Source organism: Centrocercus urophasianus, unplaced genomic scaffold (assembly GCF_019232065.1).
Source record: "Centrocercus urophasianus isolate 14NV4802_14NV808 unplaced genomic scaffold, USGS_Curo_1.0 seq_2, whole genome shotgun sequence".
Lineage (NCBI taxonomy): Eukaryota > Metazoa > Chordata > Aves > Galliformes > Phasianidae > Centrocercus > Centrocercus urophasianus.
The window spans coordinates 3,784,675-3,805,753 of record NW_024884755.1 but is presented as its reverse complement, the minus strand read 5'-3'; the positions used below and the strand labels follow the sequence as shown (position 1 = coordinate 3,805,753).

Sequence of the window (21,079 nt, the reverse complement as noted above, 5' to 3'; positions counted from 1 at the left end):
TAAAAACTGAACATGCATAAAACTCAAATTAGCACAAAACTATCTGATAAGTCTCAGTGTGACTCAAAACTGATCCTGAAAACTTAAGATATGGATTTTTTCCAGGTCTTTGTTTCCAGTAATTTAAAAGGTAATTCCTGTAGTAAATAAACAGCATTGTATACATGTAGATGACAGAAGGTACAATTTACTGTGACAGCAAGTGAGGAATAGATGTAAAATGCATGTGTATTTTTCTTAATACTGTGATGAAAGCAGAAATATTTATTGTAAAACATATCTAGCAATTAACATTTTGTATCGGAAATAGCAAGCCTACTTCTCTAAGAACCACAGCCTTTATACACAGAGTGTGGACAAAGGATCAGAACAACAAATCCCCAATGTTTTTACTGTCCTTCTACCAAGGAGGTTAATAATTTGGCACTGCATACTTTTTTAAAAAAAAAAAAAAAAAAAAAAGTAGATAATGACTTGCTTGTAGTTTAATTTACTTGTGTCATGATACAATAAATACCAAACTGAGTTCTCACAGTGTATTAATCATTAACCTAGGACAGGACTTTAGCTTAAAGTGCATTCCTTCATTTCTGATGTTTCATGGATACATTTGTAGATATTTTAACTACAGTTTCAAAGATGCTGAAGAGATAAACAAGTCCAGGGCCCCTCAAGAGCCAAGCTTTTTGTCTTGTCACCTTTTAACTTTCGGACATAATATAGCCACTCAGCCTGGCTGCCAGAACAGTCTCTGAAAGCAGAACAGAAGCTCTGCAATATGGATTGTGGGAGGTACAGTGGAGGCACAGCTCAGTTTTTGGAGAGTTCATTTGTGTAAGACAGTGTGCAAAGAGCAGGGCAGCAGTACCCAAGCAAGGCAAAAGAATCTGATCCGGTACCTATTTTTTTCCCAGATTTTCTATTGTGACAGACTGCTCAGACCCATGGGAAAGCATTCCTGGTACTGAGCTGAAGATATTGTAAAAGCATTTAAAGATTACCTAAAACATATATTCTGGTTGAAAAAAATTAGAAATAATTGGTCCAGCAAAGAGAAGACTTCAAGGTCTTCATAGTTGTTCCTGTCTTTTTTAGGAGAAGGAAGAAGGAGAAATCCTACTTCCTCATTTGGATTTTGGAAGTATTCACATTCTCTTTCTTCTCTATGGTATTTCATCCTAACTGAAAAGTTTCCCAGGGTCTGGGAAAAAGCAGTCAAGCAGAAGAACAGTGGGGACAGGATGAAACTTTTAACTATATTGCCTGAGAAGGGCAGTGCTGGGCAATCTGTTTCTGGGAATCATAATATCATCAGTAACCTATTTGCTCTGGAATCTAAACCACCTGCATCTAAAATGCATGTAAACATGATATGCGGATCTGCCTTCTTTGTTACAGGCCTGTAATATACAGATCATTTTCAATGGATCTGGGCACATTTCTTATACTTAATAGCATACCGTGCAAATCATAAAAATATTTAAACAAGTTTGGTGATTATTTGTATCCTTCCTAAAGCCATTCCATTCAAATATTTCATCCAGAACTTCTTGTTAATGAACATGCACTTTATATTTCTGCAGAAAGAAAATAATCACCAACAATGACTGCTTTTCAACATCTTGCAGTTTACATATAGTTTCTTGTATGTATAAGGTATCATATGATTATAGCACCAATATAATTTATAAAAGTGAGAAAGGTTGGTGAAGGCAGGAAAGCAGTTAAATGGAAGATTTAAAAAATAAGACACTTTCTTTATCAAGGCATATAGAAAGCATATGAAAGAGTGTTAATCAAGTGTTACTTTTTTTCTTTGAAAACAGAATTGCAGAGCAAAGTTTAAAATTGTATAGATTGTTAACAGAAATGTTGAAAACTCATTATTTCCATCTAAGCATTAAACACTGGCTTAACAATGCTTGTTATATTCTATGTGTAGGCAAATTTTACTGGGGCACCAAAATGACATGCATTAATTACAGCTAGGAAAGCGTGAGCAAAGACAGCTCTGAGATAGACCTCGAGTCACAAGGCATGCAGTCCAGCCTCTCTAGTATGGGCTACAATATTTTGTGGAGAGGTCTTTATCATACTAAAGGGTGAAAGTCACAGAGACTGTGTATTACAGCTACATGGGAATAAGCAGTTCAAGCCCACCTCATGCCTACATCAGAGCATGAGTCCTACAACATGAGTCCATTTAGCTGGAGGACTCCAGAACCTGGAGCAAAAATGGGCAGCTCCCAGAGTTCACAGAAAGACAAGAATCCAGAGCACATCAGCCCACCTGCAGCCTAGTTTCAGTGCATCCTGTGTCCCTGTGCCTGGAGAGGGAACATCTGTCCACTGCATGGACACAGCCTCTGCGACAGTTAAGAGGAGGGGGTCAACACTGGGCAACATTAATGCTGTGTGTGGACGAAAACTACTTTGCACTGCCAAGGCCAGTGTAGCTAGTTTTCCCAGACCCCAGTGTGACTGCATAGATGCCCAAGAGCAGAACAGCCTACACCAAGAGCTGCCCAGCGCCTCTCCCTGCTCCTCGGGGAGCTGGCAGCCATGCCAGGATTTCAGTAGGCTGCTCCCCCAAGCACTGCTGGTTTGCACAGAGAGAGCTACAGACACACAGAACTGACAAGGGGGTGAATGAATATCATACTGTGGGTAAAAACAGAATATTACCTTTCTATATGTTATGAGCACAGTTCTCATTATGCACTTTTTTCCTCTTTTTCTCCTTCTCTGTCTGTTAATTCCCCCATTAAATTCTGAAAAAAAAAAAAAAAATAGCATAATTACTTGAATTACTTGCTCCACACAGATGAGAGAACAAATGTGTATGGAACAGAGAAAAACATCTATTTAGTGATTTTAAAATAAGTTGACTGCTCATTTGGTTACCAGTTCAGCATATCTTCCTCCAGCTTACCTTGTTTATGGTTCCAGTTGAAATACAATATGGAGAGAGTGGGAGGGAGGAGGTATTGTTATCATTACAATATCCATTTGAATTATTCCAACTACTTACATAGTAAAAGTCACCTGTAAATTGTGCAACTTCGTTGCACATTGTCTTGTCATTGCAGATTGAACTCGTGTAGGATAAAGGTCCAGAATGGTGCAAATACTTCTTGGTGTTTTTCTGACAGCCAAATATGAATAACAATTTATTTTGGCCAAAAAGACTCATTCTAAGAGAATTTATGTCTTTAATGGGAGATCAGCCATGACAAACAAGAAGGGGATGTAACTATAAGAAACAGTGCATTCTAGTCAAAAGTAAAATATCTTAAAAATTACAGTAGACTCAACAGTTCCTGCTAAGCCCCTCTATTAAATCTTCTATGTGATAAGCCAGAATTCATGTCTTCTACTTTATGAAAAAAGGGCAACCATTAGGATAAAATAATATTGAGAAATAAAATTTACTTTGGATTAGTTTCATGTAAACATTAAAAAAATCAACTTCTCAGAACTCACACAAAAAACATAATGTAGTTAATATTAAGTACAATGATTATGCAACCCATTACTTTTACAGTTTGTGCTCCTGTGTCCTTCATTTCGACCCTGTTTTGCTTATGATTAATGAATGACTCACCTTCAGCACTCTTTCATTTATTTCATACCTCATTATGAATCTTTAAAGGTTATTTGTTATTTGAAAATAGAAAAACGTGTGGAAGTTGAACCCTTTTCATAAATGTAAATGGCGTATTTATAAATAATTTACTATTGCCGGTCTTTTCTCTCTTTATAATGCTTTGTATCTTCTAACTGCAGTAGATAAAATTTCAAAGACTGTACAGAGTTTATCCCTGTATCGTAGCAGGTGAAACTTCTGCTCATCTTATATAAGCAGCAGGAGTGCCTGTGCACTCAATCACTATTACACACAAATCGTAGAACAGCACCTATTGGAAATTGTTAAGATCTTACACTACGGCTTCCTGTATCTTCTCATTTGTTTTGTTTGGAATTATTTTGCAGTGTAATGTATATAAAAGTCTGATGCTTTATGATTTTGTGTCAGCATTCAGGTAGGGATTAAACCTAGACTCAAAAGGTTCATGGAAGTTTCGTATAATTCAGTTGTTGAAGCAAAACCACTAATTTTGGTTTTGGTATTTGAACCAAAGTTTCATACCAACAGTTCACAGTACTTTTCTTTTTTGGGGGTATATCCTTTCGGTCTTGATAATTAGTTTCAACTACAGTACTTGGTAGCTGCAAAATGTTTTTCTGAGCAGAAATGTCTTGGGTCACATCCATACTAAATCACATTCTGCAGGACATTCAAAGGCATAAGCCAAAGTCTAACTTTGCTCTCCAGAGGCAATTTACAAGAGAGAAATTCTTAAATCTCTTAGGCATCTCCATCAGAAGACAGGAGTTACAAATCACAAGAAAACACCTACGATAAGCTGATATCTTGAGGTCTAGATTCCATCTAGATTTTATCTGCAGAAGCTGATAGTTCTTCCACTTAACAGAGCCACTACTATAGCTATCAGCCTGCTCTAAAGGAACTTTGTGGTGGCCCAGAAATTTCTGTTTGGTCAGTGAGCAATTAATGCTCTCCACAGAGTCTCTTGGACTATGCAAAAATGGGGTCTGTGCTGCCAATGGAGCAATGGACTGTGAGACTGTTTATGAATTGGGCTACACTCCAGGCTGCATAGACATGGCCAGGCTAACTTTAAACTGGACAGCTTGGTAATTTCTGGCAGTTCAAAGTTTCTTGATGTTCAAAGCTCTGCAACAGCAGCTTCACTGTAAGAAGACATTACCTCTAATGCTCCAATGACAACTGCACCCAGCTCCTTCTGGAGAAGATTATCTATCTTCATGCCATGCCCTTTTAGGAGGCTGGCTCATAATGTGTAAGCAGCATCTGCACCTACTATTTTTGCCCTGTCATATTTACAGCTGGATTACGGCTGTGAAGTTTATTCAGGTGAGGTTTATTCAGGTTGGATGCTGAGGCTATATCTCACTGAGAGTAAACCAGAGTCCGTGCACTTTATAAACAGAAATGAAAAGTCAACCCCAACTAACTGCATACTTACTCATCCTGTACAATATGCATGGCTGTTTGTGGTGCCAAATTCAATAGCTTAAATATTGTGTCATCACTTAAAATAATATAACTGAGCATGGTTTTTAACTGCAGTCTGACCTTCAGCCTTGGATTTGCTTAATATGGTTGCTTTATGTTTTCCCCCAATTTGTTCAGAACTCTTTGTACCACAGATTATTAAACTATAACTAAACATTGTCCTTGGTCTTCATCTAGATGACGATATTTGGAACCAAAACTAATCTATTATCTTTTCTTTGAATTTTGTAAGCATGTCTGTTCCAGGCTCTTCCAACAATTTCAGTGCAAACTGTACAAGAAAAAATGTAACTGTTTACTTGAGATCACTGCTTTAAATCACATCCCACATAAGATGCATTTTAAGATCTGTGGACAGGCTGTCTTTTAAGTTAACGAAATTGAATACCAATCCCAACAATATATGCTAATTTCTGACAACCACTATAATAATTTTCAGCATGAATAAAAGAGATACTACAGCAGATGATACGAAGAAAATATAAGGAGGTAATAATAAATGGTAAATTTGACGTGATTTAGGAAGCATTTGGAAAACAAAAGGTGAAAAAAACCCATTTCCAGAAGTGACATACAAACTGAATTTGTGGTGAACATGACAGAAATCACAAAAATCTATGTAAAGCAGGTCTGAATTGGTTACTCTGATGTTTGAGTATCATCTCCAATGCAGAATGATCAAAATCAAACCATATATGGCAGAATAGGATATTATGGAGAACAGAATGTTATCAAATGATCATTTATCTCTACAGATTTCATCGTATTAGGCAAGTGGCTTACTATATAAGCAACAAAGAGTGAAATTCTCACTTCAAAGAGAATCTGTTTCTCAAAGTTAATCCTTAGAGACAAATACAGGCATTCTGAAACCTAACAGGAATTACTTTGGCTATTTGAAGAACTGCAACTATTTCAAAATATCATTTATTTATAATATATGTTGTAATAATACCAAGAAAGTTTTTCAGGAACTATCCAGTCTTTATTTTGGCTCAAAACAACCTGACTTAATTGGATGTTTATACAAGAATTACATTTTTAAACCAGAACCTCTGGTAACTCACTAGAATTGGCCTAGAATATCTGCACGGTGTTTTGAGAAGGCCATTCTACTACATTCGTAGAAAGACTGAACAAATAGAAGCAGGTAATTTTCTGCTGTTTGCAAATCCCAAGAGAATGAAAACAAGTCACAGACTATCAAAAGCACTACATGTTTCTGCTTTGCTGTTAACATAACAAATACAGTTTTCCCAAAGCACTCAAAAAACCCCTTTCCATCTTATATCTCCTCTGTAGAAAAAAAAAAAAAAAAATAGGTGTAAAGCTAGTGATAAGGGATTACTTTTTTTTTTTTTTTTTTTTTTCCCAAGTGATAAAATCATACAGGAGCAATAAGATGACACTGGATTACTGGGATATTTCTTCCAAAACATTTATGTGCTTATTATTGTCTCACAAAAGAGACAGTCTAAAGAAAGAAGCCTTTAAAAAATATAATCCACTTATCATCTGGAAACATGAAATGCAAAAGCAAATTAAATCTTAACTTCCACCTTGCCTTTTCTTCTTTCACTCTCAACATGCACTGTTTCTTAAGAGTCTCACTACCACACCATGAAGGCTACGGAGTTCTCAGAACATGCACATCAACCCTTTTTAAACATACCTCTGAAATGATATGCGAAATCCCCTCATTCCCATATTTTTTTATAGCTCCTGAATAGATTAGCTCCCATGGCTTCCTCCATGGTGCTTTTATACTCAGGTAGCTGACACTGCAAGTTACACAAGAAATATCTGAGTACCTGGAATAATGGAGAGCCATATTTAGCAGTACAATATTCAGAAATGTCAAAAAAGCATTTACTTCTGTTTGAATTATGTTGTTTGGTTGATCAGGCCTGTATTTCTCTCAGCTCAGTAAGATTATATTCACACATTGCTAAGTGAATTTAACCAAAATAATACCTGTATTTGGGAGACACTAACCCTTGCTGCCTACTCTATTCCACATGGTTTTATTGCCAGCGACTACTTACTGTCCCCTACCAAGCACCCATGTAGGACATGTGTTATGTAGATCCAGAGGGTGAAAATACTAAGCAATCATAAACACTATAACTGCCAAATGAAAGAAATGATAGAGGGCCAGAGTCTGCCCTAAAGCTCTACTGAGACAAATTCTTCAGTGTTGTGACTTCAGCCCCAACCTCAAATCTGAATGTGTAAATTACATCTTTGGCACTCTTGGCTAACAGACACCTGGAGCACGGTGGGAGATACGCTACTGTACAGATGATGAGATTCACTCTCATTGCTTTTTGAAGACTGAGTTACAACAAGCGAGGATGCAGAGTACACTGTGCTTTCAAAGAGGAGGTCATGGGGGAAGGCAACATGATGGTTAGCACATTTTATGAATAGGTCTGGAATATACGATGTAGATGTTATGAAATGGAACAATGAGGTGACTGACAGCAAAGAACTCAGAGCTGGAGCAAATGTGGAGGTAAAGTAGAATTGAAATAGCGAACCATCTGCTTTCTAATGAAAGCAGCTCTACTTGTCAGCACCATCTAGAAAAAATGATTTCTTAGTTGGAGTGTGTAACCAAGGGAAGTAGCATTTTTGCTATATGAGGTAATACCCTCCAATGATGTATGACTTAGATAATAGTGTGGGTTAATGATCTTCAGCTGGATCAGGGAGTAAAACAAAGTAATTTCATAATACAGAACATGATGGATTAAATCATGTTAATACTGGGTATATACATTAAAGAAAATGATCTTTCTGGCATACTAAATGGCAAAATAAAAAGCACTTTTGGTAAGTTATATGATTAATTAGGGTGCCCTTTTATTTATGTGCCATGATAGAGTAAAATGTACTTCTTCTAGTTACCTCCCAGGCAATTATTCTCAAAGTTATATTGAATACACGAGCTTCATCATATTGTTCCAGTCAATCAGGAACTGCAAAGAAGGTCTCTGTCTTTGTTTAATAGCAGATTTATTTTTTTCTTTCCCTTTCCTATCCTCACTACTAGAAGTTATTTGCTATTTTGCTATGCACATTCTTCAACTCACTGAAACATGAATTTGAAAACAGTATTCTGATACGTGAAAAAATGTTAGCATTTTGTCTAGAACACCAGGGGATGCAAAGAAATAAAATGAGTGAACATTTATAACTCAAATATAATTCAGGCAAATATTTAAATATGGGAATGCAAATGTGCCAGATTCCATCCAAATTCACAGCTTTTTCACTTCCTGCCTGCATGACTTAGCTGGTTGTCCTGAAAGTTTATACCAGATTTCCGAAGGTTTGATCACATCCAGAATCTCTTAGAAAGAAGCTTCAGATGGATATTAAAAAGAGACTTCAAAACAAAGGAAAATCTCAAATTTCAGAAATAATGGTGCCTACAAAGGAAAAACACCATGTTTGAGAACTGCATCTCTTCCAGTCCTATTTTATGTCATTTACAGAAATTATGCTAATGATGTAAGGCATAGAAGTTTTCTCCAATATTATCTGAAGGGAACAAAAGCTATAATTAGCAAAGAATTTACTTATTTCTTAGCATCTTATAAGCTTATAAATCCTTTTCAATTTTTTTTTTTTATTATTATTATTTTTTTCAATAAGATTTAGCAAGCTGGGGGTGTTTCTCCATTCTATAAGGGACTAGCATAGTCCCTTTTCAGGCTGGATTGTCTTTAAGATTTGCAGGACAACACAGAAAGTCTGGAAGACCATAGATCTGGACAATTTTGTAGCATCAACTTCAGAATTCAGATGGAAATGTCTTTGACAAGGACAAATTTGTTTCCTCGAGGGTCCCTGCGCTTGTATGGACTTACCCTGTTCCAAAGGCATGAATGAAAAAGTGAGTCCTGACTTCAAAACACTAGGCTGAAGAAAATGACTTTTAAAAAAAACAGCTAACAACAACTAACTCTCTCTCTCTCCCCCTCTTTTCTTTTTAAAGCTAGTGCCAGACATCTGTCTACTTCAGCAAGTGCTTTGCATTTCCACATAAAATCATCCTAATGTTCTAATCCTGGATCCTCTCACTAGAGTCCACCCACTGATACAGAGTCAGTACTTGCTGATTAATCTTTTGTTTGCAACATCACTAAAGCTTTCTTCCTACTGTGGGGTTTTTGCCTTCTTCATTCTAATGTGAAATCTGTTTTTGTTGGACATTTATTAAATCATGGTCAATATAAACTTATATATTTTCAGTATTTTTTTCCATCTGTGCACTTTGAATTTATTCTCTGGCAAAGGAAATGCTCTGTCATCAAGCTCTACAAATACGTTTTCTGTGTAATTTCATTTTAATGTGAGTGTATGCGGGAGGTTCATTGTTCCTATAGTGCTGTCTTATTTTTAATTCCCATCATCTTTCCAGGGAGCTCACTGTGCAGCTTGCAGACTGGTCAAACTTCTAGTTTGTATGAGAGAAGGCCTGCAAATTTTCCTCACCAGAGGCATCTTCGTTAACTCTTTTGTACGATCAGAGCTTCCCCAAAATATTCTGTATACCTTTTGTAAATGTTCCTCCTTATTCTAAAGAAGAAATAGGCATTAACCAAGTGGCCTTTGGCATGCCATTCACCAGCATTACCTCTGTACAACTTTCTGAAGGGAAATGATTTTTGATAAATATTTGCTTTACTTTACCAGTTTCTTCCAATGAAACCTATCGGTATCAATGTTTAAATATTTCTAAGGTGCTTTTAAAAGACACATTGGATGGATTCTGCCTAAAAGTACCAAATAAATACTGTTGTTCATTTTCAATTAGTAAAATAAACTGTAGAATAGCTTTTTTAAGGATTGTGAATTATTAGATGCTGGTGAAAATGTTGTCAGAATATAGAAAATGGGTGAAATGTATCATGGAAAAAAAAAGCATACAAGCACAGCTTCTTCGAAGTGTTGGTCTAAAACAGTGTTCAATTATAGCTACACTTTAAACTTAGTAGGATATAACACAATGTAGAAGTGTGACTTCAGCATTTGCAAGTGCCTATGATGTGGGTGAGAGTCTTTAGCAAACAGAAGGTTTTAAACATAAAATTACATTAATTTGCTGTAACAAAATTAGATTGATTAGTTATTGTTCAAACTGATTTGTTAAACAATAGAACAGCTTTTATATTTTTTTTAAAAAAGAAACAAATCTGAGAGAAGAGCAGGGATGATTCTCTTGTACTCCATTATGGTTGGCAAGACCCAACTAGAAATGCAAGATATGTATAAAGAGCAATTTTGTCTCATTAAACGACAACACTAGTGGTTCCTCTTCATCTCCTTAATTCATTTCTTATAGTTTTTCTTGTCAGATCCACTTGTTTTATGGCTTACTAACTTGCAAGTTATGGTTGTAATTTATGGTCAAAATTGAGTGGTAGCAAATCACAGAATATTTTCATTGATTACCCTAAATTGTCTAATCTCCTGTATGTTTTTAGGACTTGATTGGGTGGTATTTACTGATTGCCTTCATCTAATTTAAAAATCAATCAATAGCAACAATGAGAGGTGGTGGATAAATCGAGTCTAATGCAGCATAACTGCAGCAAATATCCATCAAAGGCTCATTCTCAATCAAATTTGTGGTAAGTTTTAATACATAAACCAAAATGTCTAAAAGCCTTACTTCTACAGCACATCATTTTAAAATTGTGCTCTGCAGTGTTACATCTTATTGCTCTTATGCTGTCTATTTAGGGCGTTTTTCCATTGCTAAAATGAACATATTTCACTACAATAAAGCTGTAGCAAACAAGAAAAAAAATGTCATCAGCTTTGGTTTAAAGGCACTTTGTTCCATCTTCCTCAATATTATCTGTGTATAATAATGGGAATTAACATAACATTGGCTTTTCTTATAAACTGTACGCATTTTCCCTGAGATAAACATTCTAATAAGTGTCTTGATGGGAAATGTGTTTTCTACATTGAGAAATCAATTCATTAAAGTTGCTTCTTATATTGGTTTGCTTGTTTTTTTTAATTTTTTTTTTTTTTTTTTTTTTTCAAAGCAACATTTATTTCCTGAAGTTTTGGGTAGCAAATCTGAACCGCCTGGAATGCAGTATTCTGATTTCTTGACAAAGCCACATCATGCAGAAAAGGGCAGAGAGCAAATACAGAACTTCTTTTCTTTTTCAAGTGTCGGTAGTACCATTTCTTTTATTTTTTTTTTTACAAATTTTTTTTTTTTTTAATCTCTCAAGAGATATCACAACACGAAATACCACTTTATTCTGAACTAAACATGGATCTCCAATTTATATTTACTGAAAGTAAGTTCTCTACAGGAGCATGGAGGTAAATAGTTAAATAAATGGAACTCAGAATTCTGCCTTCATTTCTACCAGGCTGAGGAGATAGTGAAACAGCCTAGAAAAACAAGTTAAAATTGGTCTTTTAATCCATAGTCAGTCAGATATTTAGTGTAAGACTTCACTGAGTAAATATTGAATACTGCTAAACAGATACAGCTTGTATTACTGGATAATGTAGGGCATACGATGCTATACACTTTTCAGGAAGTTGTGTCTTGTGCTTCCACAGAGGGAGAAGAATTTGGAGGTTTGCAGTTACTTGATTTTAGATTTAAGGGTATACATTAAAGAGGGGCACTCTCCTTCACTGTATTTAACTTGTATTTCAATTTAAGCAGAGCACATATTGAGTACAGCCTCAGAACATACTGGAGCATAATGTAAGTATTCAGCACTTAATTTCAGCAAAAATGTCCATTAAGCAGAACTTTGCAAGAGAAAGTACATATCGTTGCCTAATTATTAAAAAAAATGGACAAAAGTTCGGGGTTAATCAGAACTCAAACTCTCAAGTTACAAACATACAGATCAAGAAAGCAAACTCTGTGTTAACTTTGCAGGTGTCCACTCTCTGAGACAGGTTTCAACACTCATAATTCTGAATTTCTGCATAATTCAGATGAAAACCCAGACATTTCTTGTCATTCTCTCAAAGCCATTTTTTCTTTCAAGTGTTAAAACAAGACTGAATGTGGCAGTCTGAGGTACTAACGCAGGGACTTTCCTCTCACTGCACTTTCCTCTCTGCTACACTTTCTAACCAAAAGAGGGAAGTGTAAGGCATCTTATGAAGTACTTTTCTCCCAGGGTTTGGATAGTTCTGAAATCACTCAGACAAAAATCCACATTGTGGTACTTATCTGAAGAAAGTACAATTTACATGCCTACGGTCTGCTATTAGTACAAACAAATCCGAAGATATGTAAGAGATCGGGCAAACACCTCTGCTCTGGAAAATAATTTTTCTACTCCAATCAGTTTCAAAGTATGCTTTGCTGCTAAACACCCTTGCAAAAAATCTCTGGTCCAAGATGCAGATCGCAGCACACATTACGAATATAAAAGACAACCACCAAGGAGAGCCCTACCAGCAGTGTGCTGTTTATTAAAATTCTGACGTTCTGAGATATCTTCTTGCCAAGGGCCCTCTTACAATGACATCTGTACACTTGTCATTACATTGCAGTTCACATTACTTACATAAACATGCCACAGGGAAAGCGTGACTGTTATAATTTTTATAAGATTGAAAGGTAGCCATTGTGATCATTAAAACAAACCTGAGAGAGCCTTCCTGATGATGGAATAGATTCAGTTACTTCTTCCTTCTCTGTGGGTCATTAGTTAAAAAGGGGAAGGCGGGGGAGGAGGGAGAGAAGCCCATATACTGCAGGTGTTTTATCCTTTGTAAGGAGACTGCACTGAGACAAATGATTCTAGCTGGCATTTTGTACACACCGGAGATTGCTTATCGATCCAGATCAGAATATTCAGGCTGGCCCCGGGGAAAAGGCAGAGTATTTTCTGAGGGAGTTAATAACCTGGCAGCTGAGCTGTCTTGTCCAATTCACTGAACCTAGGGCTCTAATCAGGCCAGAGTTTCTTATTTTGAGAAATCTTGCCATATGTGTCTGCTAGCTGCCTTCCACTCTATTGGACCAGTGACAGTGATTGAAATGACAGCCTATAGATAGAGCCTAATCAAATTGTTTATTATCAGCCTAAATCAATATGTATAGATTGTTGAAACATCACTGTCATGCTATGGAAAACTCGTACTAATACTACATGCTGCAGGTGTAATTCTAAAATGTATTTTTCCACCCTAAATTACATCTGAATTTAACAGAGTAAAAGAAATTATAGTGGTGTATGAGACAGTGAAAAATATACGTGTTTACACATTCCAATAAAATAACATTAAGGATTAATGCTAAAATGTCATATTGTGCACTGCTTAAATATGTTATCATGTTCTTAGCACAGGAGAGAAGCAACAACACTGTGAGAAAAGAAAAAGGGTTTGAAAAGAAAAGCATTCTGTCTTTGCTATAGAAAGGGGAATATCTCATGCAGGTTTGTGCAAAGACATTCAGCAAAGCAAAACAAATTCCAGCACACACAGATCAAGTTTTGAGCATGCAGTCCACAGAGATGAAACACACAGCAGTGCAAATTCTTTTGGTACTGCACAAATATTCCTCCAAAAAGCCTTCCAATGAGCTTGGAGCATGAGGTCTAATGATTTGACAAGAAGGCCAGCAGGGCAAACAGCTTGCACTCTGAATTCAGAAAATAAAGACTAATTGCAAGCATGTAAAATGTAACGCAAGAGATAGTTTCATAAATAAATCTATATCTTCTGAAGACTCTTGGATATTCTTTCTGCACAGAAGATATACAAATTCATTATACAGAGGAAAAAAATAACAATATGCAGTGAATCGGTTTCTAGGTTTCTATAGGCTTAACTAACTTATCAAGCAGAACAATTCAAATACAAAAAAAAAAAGACATAGTAGGGGTATTCCAGAAGGCATGGCATTGGGAAGAAGCATCTCAGCTTTGGGACAGACCCAGCAATCTCTGTGGCCCCATGGAGCCCACCTGAGCAGTGCACGTGTGAAATTCTTCTCTAGTGTAATTGACCTGAAACAAATAATCACTTGGAGGGCCCAGCAAGAGTTGATTATGTATTTTATAACTTTTGAAGTAGGCCTACTGGCAGAATTTTGCACTACCTAATGTGTCCTGTAGAATAATTTATTGCCTTGCTTCTCAAGAAAAGAATTTTCAAAACAATTTTAAAGAACTCTGGCAAGGTAAAGGTGCCTTAACCTTGGAGTAAATTATACTTTTTGCCCTGAAGAATAGCGTAGAGTAACCTTCAGGTTAATTAATCTTTGCAATGTAATACACTCCTGTTTAAATATCATTTACATTGTGTGATTATTGGGTTGAGTCAAACGTATAACAACTTTCAGCATTACAGCATAAGTGTTAATAAAAATAATATTGCCCTGTAGGTTGTACTGATTTAAAGTGGCATGTTTTTCTTTGGGTAAAATGTACTTTTCTTACCATGGGCATTCAGAGCTGTCCAAATAGCAATTATCTTTGGCTGACTGATTCTAGGAATTTTCCTGTTACATTCAAAATAAGAATTTCTTCATTGCCACTATAAGAAACAAAGTTACTTATTCAGCCTAAAACTTCAGCATGTATTTTTTTCTAAGCATATGCTTAAATCCTTCCCAAGTCATGGAAGGGGATAAGCAAATGGCTACCCTTAAGCATATCCTTAATCCCTGATGATTTCAGTGGGACTTTCCCTTAAGTTTTTGAACATGTTGCATACTCCTGGCTAAGCATAAAATATGAATACAGGTGGCTGAGTTAGGCACACAGCTGGCACAAAACCAGAATTAAACACTACTTTTAAAGTGTTTTGACCAAAATCCAGCAAAGCACTTAAGTCTAAACATAGTGCTGATTTAACTATCCCACCTTACAGTTACACTGGTGCAATTTCCTAGCATGGATATACCTGCGTTAGTATTTACTCTGGCATAAGTGAACGAGACAGTTTTAAAGAAATGACTCTGCTGAAAGTCCTGGAAAGGTATGGTAAATCTGCAACAGATAATACCAAATCTGAATAAACTCTCCCTCTCTCTCAAAAAAAAAAAAAAAAAGAAAATAAACTCCTCTGCTGAAGGAACAGAGAAAATAACCTGTGAGCTTTGTTAAAATGCACAATACAGCAACTGCAAAGTCCCATTTTTCCCCCAGCTGTATGTCCTGTTTCCTAACCATGGTGAACCTGCCAGGTGATATATTTAATTTGCATGGTGAGAAGAATGGAATCACTAGGTCTAATTTCGAAATTAAAGTAAGAAATCCTCCACTGAATGAAACTGGAAAAATGTCACGAGTTTCAGCAGGGTGGTTCAACCATTGCAGGTCAATATTATTGCAGAAAACTGTATTTTCCTCCATGATTAATCATTTTATAATGCTGGAACAACATTGTTCCTTTTTTTCCCCTCCTACAGCATCAACAGACAGGAAGAATTCTGCCAAACAAAAATTTCCCAATAAGTGAGTCACTAATCACATATACTTTCCTGGTTCTATAACTTGAAACAGCGGAGTCTGCTACTGAGGAGACTTTGGCTGCAAATGAAATGATACATGATTTAAATAGAATGCTAAATCATCTGCAAAATCAGAACTTTGGGTTTTTTTGTTTGTTTGGTTGGTTTGGGAGTTTTTTTGTTTGTTTGTTTGTTTTTTAATTGAGTATTGCCCATCAAAGAGATACTACATTCTTGACCAGTACTCATTTCAAGTTTAAAAAAAATTTGTGTTACTTTTCCCATACAGTGAGACATACTTCTTAGTATGTAAAACTAAGTTCTACTGTTAGAAGGTCTATAAGTTTACTGTTGCTTCTTCCCACTATCTTGTATAAACAAGACAGACATTAAGACAAGATGCACAGTGTACCAAATTCTCATCCTATTCAAAGAACATAATCCAAATCAGATTGTTCAGGACACACAAAATACAGTAATAGAATCACCAGTGCAATCTTTACCTTGCCTTGAAAATAAGGGTTGCAACTGTCAGACTTTGCTGTCTTTCATTAAATGCATCATCTACCAACATGTGGGCAATACTAATTAGGTGAATATTAACCCACAAAAATTTATGATCTAAATGTACTTAAAGGTAAAATAAAAATATTTTTATTTACTACTTGCAATGATCTCTAATGTACTCTAAGCGATTGCTATAAATTTCTGTACAAAACAAATAAACAAACAAAAAAAAAACACTGCCAAAAGTAAGAATAGCTGAAGTTTTGCCCGTTTTTCTGCTAGCCTTTGGCAATCCACTTTCAGTTTTCTTGGATACCATGCAGAATTTAACAACTTCCCTTTTTGTCATATGAACCATAAGGCCAGTGACTCTCCAATTAAGTACATTTCTCCACTACCAACAAACAAAGCCACATGTTGAACTATTTTAGTTTCTTCAGCTGCACTGTGATGTTGCTAAATAAATCCAGTAACGTCATATTAAAGCCATACTTGTGCTCAGACTCACACAGTTTGCAACCTAAATGTCAAAACTAGAATATTAGCACTTGGATGAAAAGAGAAAGGACAGCAGAATATAGACTGGTGTCCCACAGAATCTCTGTACATAATCCTGTTTCATTTCAGATGCACAAATAATTCATGCACTGTACCAATCAGACCTGCAGATAAGTTTGCCTTCTAAACTGTACTTTAAACCTCATATTTAATAGCTTTAATTCTCGTATTATATTAACCAAATAACCAAGGTTTTATTATATTAACCAAAATGCCAACTCCCTCAACAAAAATTCTGATTAGACTTGCACACTTCAAAAAAACAGAAATGTGGAAAAGTGTAATATTAGAAAGTTCTAAATTCACACTACACTTCAGCAGCATAAAGAGGGATAGTCAAGAACTGTGATGGTGAATTTCTGCAAGACAAAGTTTCAGAAGTGAAATCCATTCCAATAGTGCAGTGTCACGCTGCTCAGCTTAACTACAGCACCTTGTCTTCATCAACTGGAAAAACAGTTAGTGTGCTGTTTGCAGAGTGCTGGCAACCATCCTGAATATCCTGCACTCCCACTCTTTGTGTGGAATTATGTATAGCAGAGATGACAGGTGATCCTCCTGGTCAATCCAGCTGTGCTTCTGGACAGATAACACAAGATAAAATGGTAATGATCATCCTGTTCTAATATATTAAGATAGATCTGTAGAAATGAAAGTCAGTCCTAAAGTAGTATCACTATCTTTTCACTTGATGCCTAGAAGAGGTATAACTTACAACATATATATATATATATATATATATACACATACATAAAGGAGACTTCTTAAATGCTTTATGGATCTTACCTTGATAAGCACAAAGGAAAATTCCAAGTATTTTGTCTGGAAAGAGAAAATTGCCTAAAACGTCTGGAAAAACCTTTTGACCCATTCAGGTTGTATGAAGCTTGCTGTCAAAAACATCCCCAAGTTCTTCCATCTTAAGCACTTGCGCTTCCTGCTCAGAACATGCAGCCTAATGATAAAACCCCCGCTATTTAACTCTGAGAAAGACTGCAATAAGATGGTGCTTTAATAGCAATCTGTGAGTTGATCTTTAGGTAGTTTAAAAATATTTAAGTTCTCTTAGGTGTAAATGTACAGATAGAGCATGCAAAGAATTGTGAGGTTTCATTATTCTATTATTTTCAGTAGAACATCGAGCACATCAGTGCTACAACAATACAAAGTAATCAAACAGAAAACGTAAAGTAATTAAAGCTGAGCAGTGAGACTGATGAATTCAGAGGTAGCGGAAACTTCTGTAATGCATATTCAAGAGCCTGAGTAATCAGGTGTAACTGTAGAAAGGTTGTTAACATGCCCATTACTGTGTAGTTATGAAATCTACTTCACAGAGGAACCAAGTTCACTGCTTTCATGGCCTTCAGATAAGTACACAAAATCAGAGAGGAAATATGGTGCTGTGAATTAGCAGGTAGGAACTTTCCTTAAGTCATTACAGTTTGATTGTTTTGTTATGTTTTGTTTTTAATTCCAGTTCTGTGTTATCCCCCTGTCCCAGTACAAAAGAGACCAAAACATACTAGGAGTCCAGTGGAAGGCTAATGAGATGTTCAGTAGTCTGGATCACCTCTCCTATAATGGGAAGCTCAGAGAGTTGGGATTGTTCACCTTGAGAATTGGAGGTTCAAGGGAAATTTTATGTGTACAAATACCTGAAGGATGGGTGAAAAAAAAGACAAAGTCAGACTATTTCAGTGGTGCTCAGCACTAGGACGAGAGGCAATGGAGACAAGAGGGAACGAGGGAGGTGCCATCTAAGTATCTGGAAGCACTTGTCAAGTGAGGGCAATGTTAAAGAGATGAAGACAAGTCTATAGAGACTCATCTATATGGTAGCTGTAGCACATTGAGTCATTTTTGGTTGGAATTCTTTGTAATAAACATAGGAAATGATAACTTCAACAATGTGACATTAAATGTAACATGGAACATATGAAGAAGCATGTGTAGTAATCTTATAAAGTAAATCAAAATAATGCAGAAACAAGAAAAAGCCACCTTGTCTGCCTTGGCAATAGTGTAGTAAATGACATGTCTGGTACAACAACAGAATGCAGGAGAAGACAGGATGCCAACTTGAATCAAAACACTGATGAGATAACTTATTTATAAGTAATCCTTTAGGTTTTTGAAAATATTTGATGCTTCTGCTTCCTCAAGCTTTGTTTCCCTACAATAATTGCAATTGTTTTCACATAGAAATGCAGTCTCTGCTCTCACCTGCATCAGATACTTACAACTTGCAGTTTTAGAAATATTTTTCCACTACATCACAGCAATGAAAGCTGATTACTTTAAAATACTCATTCTCTCAATGTTTTGTAATGGAAAGACACGTAAGATCCTTACCTAAATGCATGTGGATTTGACTGGATCTTTCTCTAAGTCTCTCAGGTGTCATTTTATGGTTGGAAAATCAGTTTTACATTTATCCCCTTGTTTCTCTGAAACTGCCAGTAAGTCTGTGAAATGGGGAGCATGCTGCATTATTAGAAAGTTATCCTCTGTTAACTTTCTATTACTCTATGCCCTTTTTAAAAGGAACAACGCGTGCCCTAAAGGCAGTACTTCAGCCAGCTAACACAAGAAGCCATCAAGAGTTTTCACAAAGACTTCAACTTATATAAAAAATATGAGTTCATAATATGGCACCTAAGGCTATGCCTTTAAGGAGCGTACAGCCTTTGAATACTCAGTAAACCACACTAACTGTGAAAAACATAGTGGAACAGTTCTTTCTTAAGCTGAAGCCTTTTCTCTTTAGGTTGAAGCCAGGTCAGGTTTCAATACCCTAAACTAGGTCTTCAGTCTTCACAGAAAGTCATATTTCTGCAACAAGCATATTAAGAGGAAACTTTTGTCTCCAAGCTCATATTGCTAAATTTAGACTGTCACAGAGAAGACTTTTAACTTTTTTACAGAGTAAAAAATCTGAAAGATAGTATCGGTGGAAATGACATAGTGAACTGATGGAATCCAGATGAAAGTCTGCAGGATGTAAGGGAAAAAATGCAGTAATATCTTATAACCAAAATCTACAATCTTAAAAGAAAACAAAAAAGATCCTCATGAAAATTCAACAAGGAAAGCTCTTTAAGGGCTCCCAGTTGAAATGATCTTTTTATGTTTGAGGTACTCTGGTCAGTAATATTTACTATTACTTTGGTTCGGTAACACTGAATTTCACTGATGCTAATTCAACACACTCTGTGAAAGTTACTATGATGATGTCTCTGTCTTTCTGATAGCTAGGTCACTGAGGCCTGTGTACTACTGAGCTCTGCTCCTGAGGGTGCAGTGCAGCACATCAACAGCCGATGCAGACAGAACATCCTTTCCCACTCGCAGACCAGAGCCCTGCCATAGCTGGGGAGGCAGTGCTGGGAGTGCCGCCAGATTTTCTGAACGTGGCGACAGGAACTGAAGGTATTGTTCCAGTCTCAAACACAATTCAAGAATTAGACAATGAAACTCATACCACTGTCAATAAAATTCTGGCCAAAGGTCAGGAAGATGTCTGGGGAGGACATATCTGCAGGTGAGAAGGAAAAATTCTATTCCGACCAAAGATTATTTGTAGAAAACACATTATAGAATTGGGCTTCAGCTAATGCTATTTGCTGTGTGACAGACTATCCTATGGTACATGCACGCTTTTTTTCCAGTTACTTCACTAAAGAAGCACTGACTTCCCTGTATCTGCAACAGGTGATTGAATACACAGTACATAGGTTGCTCCAAAAGTAAAGCCTCCTACTTATTTCCATGGAAATTACAAAAGATACAAAGAGCATAGAATACCATCTCATAGAACAAACCCTCAGCCACAAAACAGTATTTTTCAATGTCGACACCACCATCAGCTCTGCATTTTCACAAGCAATGAACAAGAGCCTGCGTGCTACCCTCATACAAATCTGCACCAGCAGAGGTGACCCACTGTTCTGTCACCGCTGCGAAGGCACCGTCCACCACTTCACTGTGCTCACATTCACTCTTTGTCTCTAAAAACGTTCAATAAGCATTCATTGACATTCAGTCAATGAATGTCAATAGGTGCCATTTATGTGGGAGGAATTTAATGGCACACCTTTGCTTCATCCACACTTCCATGTAAGACACCATTCAGTCAGACTGCCCTTCAGCTCCCATCTGTCCCACAGAATGAAACTGAATGAAATTGATGGGACAGTTCAACCTCTACTGCCAGACCACCAACATCCACCTCTGACATTGTGGGCCAACATAATAAAATAGGAGGCATTACTTTCAGAGCAGCCATTGTATAAGCAGCAAATTATTTAACAGTATGTTAGTAGGAGCAAATTAAAAAAATTGAATTACTCCATAATAATTATTTGCTGTTGGATTCATCTTATGGTCTTCTACTTATTTACAGGAAAGTTAAAAATAAA

General features: G+C 36.4%; 1 protein-coding gene across 4 annotated transcripts in view; it reads right to left on the bottom strand.

The window, feature by feature from the left end:
• Positions 1 to 21,079, bottom strand: part of LOC122161907 — a 218,954-nt gene that overhangs the window by 94,101 nt on the left and 103,774 nt on the right. For 2 of the 4 annotated variants that reach the window (XR_006169342.1, XM_042821674.1), the window contains exon 4: positions 2,686 to 2,771. The gene's annotated coding sequence lies outside the window, so the exon portion shown is untranslated. Of the gene's footprint in view, positions 1 to 2,685; positions 2,772 to 2,932; positions 3,012 to 4,793; positions 4,873 to 21,079 lie in introns of those variants that run through there. The other 2 variants (XM_042821673.1, XM_042821672.1) reach the window with 2 other exon arrangements.